Source organism: Pelobates fuscus, chromosome 3 (genome assembly GCF_036172605.1).
Source record: "Pelobates fuscus isolate aPelFus1 chromosome 3, aPelFus1.pri, whole genome shotgun sequence".
Taxonomy (NCBI): Eukaryota; Metazoa; Chordata; class Amphibia; order Anura; family Pelobatidae; genus Pelobates; species Pelobates fuscus.
In genome coordinates this window covers 383,106,396-383,117,002 of record NC_086319.1, presented here as the reverse complement: position 1 = coordinate 383,117,002, position 10,607 = coordinate 383,106,396, and positions in this window count along the sequence as shown.

Below are 10,607 nucleotides of genomic sequence, written 5' to 3'. Positions count from 1 at the left end.
CATATATTGCATGGAGGAAAAACATAAACAGTGCTTCTGTCTCTACCTCCACATACTATGTTAAATGGCAAAACATATGACAATGATGGACAGGGAAGCACTTAGTGCCAGGATAGAGCATTGTACATTTCTACATTTAATTTTATTATTCCTGGCTAATCATGGCCGCATCATTTATGGGTAGCTCTACCCGCAGATCAATCAGGACAGGAAATAGATATCTAATTAGAAGCCTGCATGCATAAAAGGTCCCTCCTCCTCATGCAGCAATCTGTTTTTCTGTCCACAGACAGGAATTTATCCTCAATAAGTTTTATTTTTGTGGCCACCTTTCCATGTATACCATTGGTGTCAGAGATGATGTTTCCCCTCTCTACTTCTGATGATGCCAGTAAACATCCTGAATGAGCAGGACGAACTGGATTAGCTTCAGTTTAATATTGAAACACAGCGTGGGATTAATACGCAAAGTGTCATAGAAACAAAACCAGACTCGCAATACCTCACACAGTGGATGAATTGATACATAGAATGTGACGGCAGATAACAACCATTCGGCCCATCTAGTCTGCTCAATTTTCTAAATACTTTCATTAGTCCCTGGCCTTACCTTATAGTTAGGATAGCCTTATGCCTATCCCACGCATGCTTAAACTCCCTCACTGTGTTGACCTCTACCACTTCAGCTGGAAGGCTATTCCATGCATCCACTACCCTCTCAGTAAAGTAATACTTCCTGATATTATTTTTAAACCTTTGTCCCTCTAGTTTAAGACTATGTCCTCTTGTTGTGGTAGTTTTTTTTTCTTTTAAATATAGTCTCCTCCTTTACTGTGTTGATTCCCTTTTTGTATTTAAATGTTTCTATCATATCCCCCCTGTCTCGTCTTTCCTCCAAGCTATACATGTTAAGATCTTTTAACCTTTCCTGGTAAGTTTTATCCTGCAATCCATGAACCAGTTTAGTAGAACCTTCTCTGAACTCTCTCTAAAGTATCAATATCCTTCTGGAGATACGGTCTCCAGTACTGCTGCGTACAATACTCCAAGTGAGGTCTCACCAGTGTTCTGTACAATGGCATGAGCACTTCCCTCTCCCTATACCACCAAGCATTCAGCTAGCATTTCCTGCTGCTCTATTACATTGCCTGCCTACCTTTAAGTCATCAGAAATAATCATCCCTAAATCCCATTTCTCAGATGTTGAGTTTAGGACTTTATCAAATATTCTATACTTGGGTTTTTACGTCGAAGAGGCATTATCTTGCACTTATCCACAATAAATGTCAGTTGCCACAGCTGTGACCATTTTTCTAGTTTACCTAAATTATTTGCCATTTGACTTATCCCTCCTGGAACATCAACCCTGTTGCATATCTTTGTATCCGCAAAAAGACATACCTTACCATCAAGATCTTCTGCAATATCACTAATAAAAATTATTAAACAGAATGGGTCCAAGTACAGATCCCTGAGGTACCCCGCTGGTGACAAGCCCAAGCTTCGAATATACTCCATTGACTACAACCCTCTGTTGCCTGTCACTCAGCCACTGCCTCACCCATTCAACAATATTGGAATCCAAACTTAAAGATTGCAGTTTATTGATAAGCCTTCTATGTGCAACAGTGTCAAAAGCCTTACTGAAATCTAGGTAAGCAATGTCTACTGCACCACCCTGATCTATAATTTTAGTTACTCAATCAAATAAAGTGATTTATCTATTAGAGTGGAGGACTGGCCTAATGCTGGTATTTACAATTTAAGTCCCTATTGTTGTTAACCTAAACCTAAAGTGTCTGTCCTTTTCAGAGCTGAAATTCTGCCTATCCTTAGATTCTCTCGTTTTATCATTTCTAACTCCCACAGAACTGCCTAGCCCTGGTAAGACTTTTATATGTTTTAGCTTGTTGTTGTTTTGTGTTGAACTTCACGTTTTCTGCGGCTTGGGTGCCCACCTTCCCACTTATATCACACCTTCGCCACTGGAACCTTCCTGCTCCTCCATTATGGTCCAGTGCTGGAGAAATCTGTGCGCTTCGGCTCCCAGTTCGGAGACCATGCATACTAGCGTCAGTGTTCTCTGAACACTCCATGAACTCAGAATATGTTAAATATGCTTTTTACGTGGCGGGGCCTGACAGCCATGCTGAGTGTTCGCACATAGTGTGAGCTCCAAGCAAAATCTCTCTAAAAAGTTTTTTCCTGTATTATAAACCGTGAACTCTGTACATCTTGCAGTGGAGCTATCAAACATTCACCTGAGGCACTAAGTTCTGGAAGTGTTTGGCTGCTCGACTGGTATGGTAACCTAGTCTGATTGCTTAGCTGCGGCCTGCACGTGGATGCGAATGGGGAGAGATGGCTGATCGCTCCGCTGATTTTACTGCCAGAGTGAGTACGAGCAAAGGAGTCTTTGTTCTCTCTGGGCTATGAGTTCACTCGCCTACTATAGAAGATATGGAAGGAAAGAAGGACAGTGATTGCCAACATTCCAATTTGGCCAGCGAGAACCTGCTATGCACTCCTTACCAAGATGTCTCTTACCCCACCTTGGAAAATACTACACAGAGAAGATGTATTAGTCCAAGGCCCAGCTGTTCCCAACCCCTCAACATAGGAGTTAGGGGCATGGTTCTTGAAAGGAGATCCCTCCTAAGCCAAGGCTTGTCTAATACAGTGGTAAATACTCTTCTGAAATGAAGAAAATTCCTGCTATTATTGCATTTGGGATACCTTCAAGTCTTGGGGCAGAAGAAAAAGCAGTCGATTATCTTCAGCCTTCTTGCTTACATATGCTGGAATTCCTACAAAATGGACTAGACAAGGGCCTGAGCTCCTTAAAAGTCCAGTCGTGAGCTCTCTCAGTCCTTTGCAACACTTCTCAGGAAGCAGATCCTATATGATTTCTACCTTTCGATCTTAGGAGCTTTGATGGAACCTCTGTTTGCTTCATTACAAGATATTCGTACACAATTTGTAACTTACAAAGCTTTATTTTTAGTTGCAAACTCTACAGCTAAACATATTTCAGAGATGCATTCCTCCACCTGTCTGAACTCTTACACCAAAGTGTTTCAGGACAGAGTGCTTTTAAAACCCAGATCCTACTTCCTTTCCATTGTAGTTTCAAAAAAGTGGTACTACCCTTTTCCTTATAAGGTAAAGACTCATTCTACAAGGTCATTATCTACTTATTGTGCTAATGACCAGAAGTCCCTTCAGATGACATATGAAGGGCAGACACTTGTTCTTCTCCAGATTCCTTCATTAAGCACTGCAAGCTTGGGCTTTTTGCGTGAGTGGATTTTAATTCACAACTTGGCTGAGAAATTATAAACAGGTAGTGATATCCTTACGATATGCCTCTACTGCAGCATTCTGCAAAACATTTATTCTATGCAAAAACTGTAAAGATTAAGGCATTCAAAAAATATAGCATATTAATGAGGCCAAAACCAGATGTATTAAAGTAGTATTGGTGCCCGAAGTGTCTTCAAAATTTAGAAACAGTCTTGTTCCAAATTGGGAGACAATCCGCTCTACTCTCTCCATATACCCCACTTTTCCCGACTTTACACCAGAAACAAATCACTATCCTTCACAATATGGTCAACACACAGGGTTAAAGCGCTAAGCTCTTTTGCAGATTTTATTACCCAGAAATGTTTCTCTCTGGAGAGATTCAAAGAAATGCTTCTTAGACCCTCTACTACTTTCTATGATTGGAACAACCTCGTATTCACTTCAAACCCCACTTCTAACTCCATCTCAAAATGATATACACTTTTACGATACACCCCGACTGGACTAAAACCCAGACGAGCTTCGGGAAGTGGAGGACACGTTTTCCTGATGTCAGTCCAGAGGATATCCTTATTGCATACTGTACATAAAGCAAACCATCATCCATGATGTCTTACAGAGATATGTTCTTAATAACCATAAATGATGCCTATTACTCCCCTCATTGACTTCATGTAATGGCTAGGAAGGACACAGCAACTTCTTTCAAATTACACAAACGAAAGCAGACTTATATCGCCGTCTGTGGTGCTCTCTCATCAAATCCTTCTGAAAAGAATTCAAGCAGTAACTGGGCACTAATAATGTGCCCTCTCTACTGCTCAACCCGGGATTATTGTTGTTGAATCACATATGTATGTGCTGGTGAATGGCAACAGAACTTTGATTGACCGCTTGGACAATTCTGGGTATTCTTAGCGTAAATTACCCCAAAAAGCAATAAGAGAAACTTCTTTAAATATTTGGCTTAGATGACTGTCAGACGTTATATCAATCAGATTCTCAAAATCTACATCAGAAGAATTGGCTGACTTGTCTTTTATGAATGGATTTCGAACCCACTCATTATTGTTTTCATTCAAGAATGGAAAATACTGATTAATAGATGTGATTAAATGGCGAAGATGATCTACAATTTCATTGCCGATTTCATCTTCAAGTTCAATTTCTGATTCTTCAAGAAAATCCTTAAGTGTTGGCAAAGCGTTCAAATTATTTTGCTCAACAGATGAGGTCCAAAACTGCAGCTGACAAGACAGTGAAAATATTTTATCTCTTGCATTAAAAATATTAGTGTTTTTTCCTTGGAGTGATAAACATACGTCATTTAATTTTGTGAATATGTCTGCAAGATATGCTACTTTGGATAACCACAGAGTGTTTGTTAATCGATCAGATAATCCAAATTTATGATCCTGGAAATGTGCAAACAACTCTTGACGCAATTTAAACATTCTAACAGGGACTTTACCTCGTGATCGCCAACGGACTTCTGAATGCAAAAGCAGAGCAGAGTGGCGACTACCGATATCTTCAAATATTATTTTGAATAGTCGTGACTGTAATGGTCGACTTTTTACAAAATTAATAATCTGGACTGATTCGTCTAGCACAGTTTTAAGTGAGATTGAAATATTTTTAGCTACCAGTGCATGTCTGAAGAACACAGTGAGAACTGCAGCTATTTTTTGCTACATTTCTTATTCGTGTTACAGCGCCTGCCACTTTCCCAACCATTGCTTTGGCACCATCACTGCACACATCTACACATTTGTCCCAATTTATACTGTGTGCGTTCATGAATTTCTGGATACAGTTAAAGATGTTCTCACCAGTGGTATGAGTTTTCAAAGTTTTAAAGCAATCATTTTTTTTTTTTTTTTTTTTTAATTCTTTATTTTTCGTGCTTGATTTTACAATTTGGCCTGTAGAGCCACGACAGCACAACAAACCGAGATAAACAAAACTGTTATACAACGTCATGGCAGAAAAAATAAATGCACAGTTTTATATAATATAATCATGCTCATACTGTAGGGTTATATTCATATTGCTGTCCTGCACATTATTAGTAACCATAACTGATGTCTGGAGTGACCTTATGCAGGGAATAAATGAGTGTTTCAGCCAGCGGTGGAGTATCAGGAGATTCATAGTGGTAAAAAAATCGAACAAAAGATGTCGTAACTAACTGTGTTTGTGACACGCTTAACTAGGCTGCTGCTCTATCATAGTAAGCCGTGGTAGGCTAGGTTAGTAAAGCGGGTTGCGTCTAACTATGCCAGTATGTCGTCCTGCGTGCATGCAGGTGTAAGTGTGTGTGCAGCCTGACTCTGGTGGGTTAAACATTTTAGACCACTTTAAATTAAATGGAAACTGGCTAGCATAAGATAAATCATTGTGAGAGTGTTCACTGTGGTCTGGGGACCTCACGTGTATCCTGCTGCTCGGATCTGGTAAGTGGCGCAGCATGGTTACGATATGTCCATGTGACAGCACAGTCAGGATGCCTAGGGGAGCATCTCCGTCATCCGATGCCCTCTCTCAGGAGGTGGCAGAGGTTCGCCAGTGGAGCTCCGCAGTCTTCCGCGGTGTATGTGTGCAGGAGGGTATCCCTCCAGCCCCAGGCCTTCGTGCAATCCAGCATCTCTCGGCCGCCTGCTCGGTCGTCTTTGGGGTTAGAGTTGTCTCCGTTTGTGGGGGTAACAGGGGGTCTGACAGTTGGTCGTTGTTTGAGAGGTTTAGGCTTCCGCCTGCGTGGGTAATGCCTCTGGGTTCTTGGCCCTGTGATTCGCATCCCGGGTGGGGCAGGGTATGGATGGGGAGGTTGGTGCGGCAGTTGTGCGCCTGAGGGTCTTCCTCTCACCTCCTGTCCCCTGTGGTTCTGCTCCCCTGTTGTCTGTGGTGAGGGCAAGTCGCGACGAGACTTCATTTGCCGTTCCTTCAGTTTGTCCCAGAATCTAGTAAAGATGGCTTCTAGGCGTTGCGATAAGTCTGGTTGTCTTTGTGTTACATGCAATCTGTGCTGGTTGTGCGGGATGCCGCCAGTCGACATTTTGCCTGCGCCACGTGGAGTGCTGCTTTTACACCTCTCGGAGTCATGTCGCAGGAGAGGTCTTGGCTGGCTGCCCCAGATGTCTAGTGAGGACCGAGATGACCCCCGCCGGTCCATGGGGGGGGGGGGGTAGGCAGTGGCTTTGCTGAGGATTCAGTCCCAGGCTTCACCTGTACGGAGAGCGGCCGCCTCTCCTCGGTTTGACCGTGGGTAGGCCTCATCTGCTTGGTCGGGTTCCCGGGCATACTTCGTCTCAAGTCGGGTGTCTGCGTGTGCCCCCAGGTTTCCCAGTTTGTGTTCCTGCTGCCTTGCTGGTGTGTCTTCCGATTTTTGGGGTATATATCCAATTTTTGTCGCTTGTGAGCCGGAGCTGTGTCTCGGCACGTCTATCCAGCTCGGCGGTTAGGCTCCGCCCCCCTTTCAAAGTTTTAAACAGAAGCAAGTCTTCTTCAATCTGTTTGTCAACATGATATCTAACAAAAACCAACAAAAATGAAATTCCTGAAACATCTGTGGACTCGTCTAATTGCAGTGAGTACCCATCACATTTATGCAGTCGAGAAATTAGTTCAGTATGGATGTCATCAGCAAGATCATCAGGATGTCATCAGCTTAAATTTTTTTTACTCAACTTCTCCTTTAAAATACATGACACTATTTATTTTGCACATGGTTTTATTAGTGATTCCCCATTTGTGTGTGCTTCTCCTGTAAGTGCTATGCGGTAACTCACTCTGTAAGAAGCCTCTGTGGCTTTTTCATTAGCGTGTTGACATTTTTTGCTCATAAATGGTTTACTCTTCTGATACGCCTTTAGCTTTCGCTTAGAAAAGTCAATGTCTTTATCTTTGTACTCTACGTGGTTTTGCTCAAAATGACGACGTTATTTAGCAGGTGCTAATGAACTGTTTGGCAATATTTTATTGCAAAGTACGCATTGTGCTTCAGGACAATCTTAATTTCTGGCACTTGTGAATCCAAATTACAAGTAGCTATCATCATATTTTCTCTTCTTTGTTTGAGAAGAAATTGGCTAGCATTGTGTGCTTTTCTTTTTTTCTTTGACTTGTCACTTGTCTCTGCTATTTGAGGAACAGTAGGTAAAACTATTTTGGGCATGTTTTCTGGATTTTTAGTTGTATCTTCTTTCTCAGTTTCTATAAGTGCCGAACAGGTAGAAGTAGTAATAATTTTTCTCTGAAGAGTTCCCTGCTTTAACCAGCTTTCCAAATTCATGGTTGTTTGTTTATTGGTAAAAAAAAAAAAAAAAAAAAAAAAAAGTTTTGAACACTTTGTATCAATACAGATCTCCTCAAAGAGTCTTTCAATGCCCCTGGCAGAGTCTTTCAATGCCCCTGACAGAGTCTTTCAATGCCCCGGCAGAGTCTTTCAATGCCCCTGACAGAGTCTTTCAATGCCCCTGACAGAGTCTTTCAATGCCCATGGCAGAGTCTTTCAATGCCCCTGGCAGAGTCTTTCAATGCCCCTGGCAGAGTCTTTCAATGCCCCTGGCAGAGTCTTTCAATGCCCCTGGCAGAGTCTTTAAATGCCCCTGACAGTCTTTCAATGCCCCTGACAGAGTATTTCAATGCCCCTGATGGAGCCTTTCAATGCCCCTGACAGAGCCTTTCAATGCCCCTGACAGAGCCTTTCAGTGCCCCTGACAGAGCCTTTCAATGCCCCTGACAATCTTTCAATGCCTCTGACAGTCTTTCAATGCCCCTGATAGAGCCTTTCAATGCCCCTGACAGTCTTTCAATGCCCCTGACAGAGTCTTTCAATGCCCCTGACAGAGCCTTTCAATGCCCCTGACAATCTTTCAATGCCCCTGATAGAGCCTTTCAATGCCCCTGACAGAGCCTTTCAATGCCCCTGATAGAGCCTTTCAGTGCCCCTGACAGAGCCTTTCAATGCCCCTGACAATCTTTCAATGCCCCTGACAGAGTCTTCCAATGCCCCTGACAGAGCCTTTCAATGCCCCTGACAGTCTTTCAATGCCCCTGACAAAGCCTTTCAATATCCCTGCCTTACAGATTTCTATGTCCCTACCTAACAGAGCTTTCTATCTGGCAATAACAGAGCTTTAACTAACAGATCCACTCTCTTTCACTCCTCTACCACGAGTGATAGAAAATGGCTGACGGCAGGGCTGGCTGACTGCTGGGCGGGCTCTCTCATGGACGAGCTAAGTCCCTAAGTGGCTGGCTGATGGCAGGGCGGGCTCTGACGGCAATGCGTTCTTACGGCAAGGCTGTTGGCACGGCAGGGTGGGCTTAAGATCGCGTTCGATCTCTGCTGTTTCCGACCTTCCGGGAACAGCAGGTAGCAGCGGCCATCTTGGATGTGGCAAAGTGCCGCGGAACCCCAATTTTGGTATGTGGCTAGTTATATGGGTATGTGGCTAGTTGTATAGCTATGTGGCTAGTTATGTTGGTATGTGGCTAGTTATATTGGTATGTGGCTAGTTATATTGGTATGTGGCTAGTTATGTTGGTATGAGGCTAGTTATATTGGTATGTGGCTAGTTATGTTGGTATGTGGCTAGTTATATAGCTATGTGGCTAGTTATGTTGGTATGTGGCTAGTTGTATAGCTATGTGGCTAGTTATGTTGGTATGTGGCTAGTTATATAGCTATGTGGCTAGTTATGTTGGCATGTGGCTAGTTATATTGGTATTTGGCTAGTTATGTTGGTATGTGACTAGTTATGTTGGTATGTGGCTAGTTATGTTGGTATGTCGCTAGTTATATTGGTATGTGGCTAGTTATGTTGGCATGTAGCTAGTTATATTGGTATGTGGCTAGTTATGTTGGTATGTGGCTAGTTATGTTGGTATGTGGCTAATTATATTGGTATGTGGCTAGTTATATTGGTATGTGGCTAGTTATGTTGGTATGTGGCTAATTATATTGGTATGTGGCTAGTTATGTTGGTATGTGGCTAGTTATGTTGATATGTGGCTAGTTATAGAGCTATGTGGCTAATTATGTTGGTATGTGGCTAGTTATGTTGGTATGTAGCTAGTTATATAGCTATGTGGCTAGTTGTATAGCTACGAGGCTAGTTATATTGGTATGTAGCTAGTTATGTTGGTATGTGGCTAGTTATGTTGGTATGTGGCTAGTTATATAGCTATGTGGCTAGTTATGTTGGTATGTGGCTAGTTATATAGCTATGTGGCTAGTTATGTTGGTATGTGGCTAGTTATATTGGTATGTGGCCAGTTATGTTGGTATGTGGCTAGTTATGTTGGTATATGGCTAGTTATATTAGTATGTGGTTAGTTATGTTGGTATGTCGCTAGTTATATTGGTATGTGGCTGGTTATGTTGGTATGTGGCTAGTTATGTTGGTATGTGGCTAATTATATTGGTATGTGGCTAGTTATGTTGGTATGTGGCTAGTTATGTTGGTATGTGGCTAATTATATTGGTATGTGGCTAGTTATGTTGGTATGTGGCTAGTTATATTGGTATGTGGCTAGTTATGTTGGTATGTGGCTAATTATATTGGTATGTGGCTAGTTATATTGGTATGTGGCTAGTTATGTTGGTATGTGGCTAGTTATATTGGTATGTGGCTAGTTATGTTGGTATGTGGCTAGTTATGTTGGTATGTGGCTAATTATATTGGTATGTGGCTAGTTATATTGGTATGTGGCTAGTTATGTTGGTATGTGGCTAGTTATGTTGGTATGTGGCTAGTTATATTGGTATGTGGCTAGTTTTATTGGTATGTGGCTAGTTATATTGGTATGTGGCTAGTTATATTGGTATGTGGCTAGTTATGTTGGTATGTGGCTAGTTATATTGGTATTTGGCTAGTTATGTTGGTATATGGCTAGTTATATAGCTATGTGGCTAGTTATATAGCTATGTGGCTAGTTATATTGGTATGTGGCTAGCTATGTTGGTATGTGGCTAGTTATATAGCTATGTGGCTAGTTATATAGCTATGTGGCTAGTTATGTTGGTATGTGGCTAGTTATGTTGGTATGTGGCTAGTTATATAGCTATGTGGCTAGTTATGTTGGTATGTGGCTAGTTATAGTGGTACGTGTATAGGAATGGATTTGTAGCACGTGGAGTCACTAAGGAGGGAAAGGCTCGGCATCTATTGGTTTCAATGTCGTTTCCATGGATACTGCTGCCTTGCCCTGTCCTGACCCTGATTGGTCCAGATCCCCCGCAGGGCACTGTGCACTGTCCAAACAGAACGCAGGAAGCGGAGACCTCCGCCGTAGCC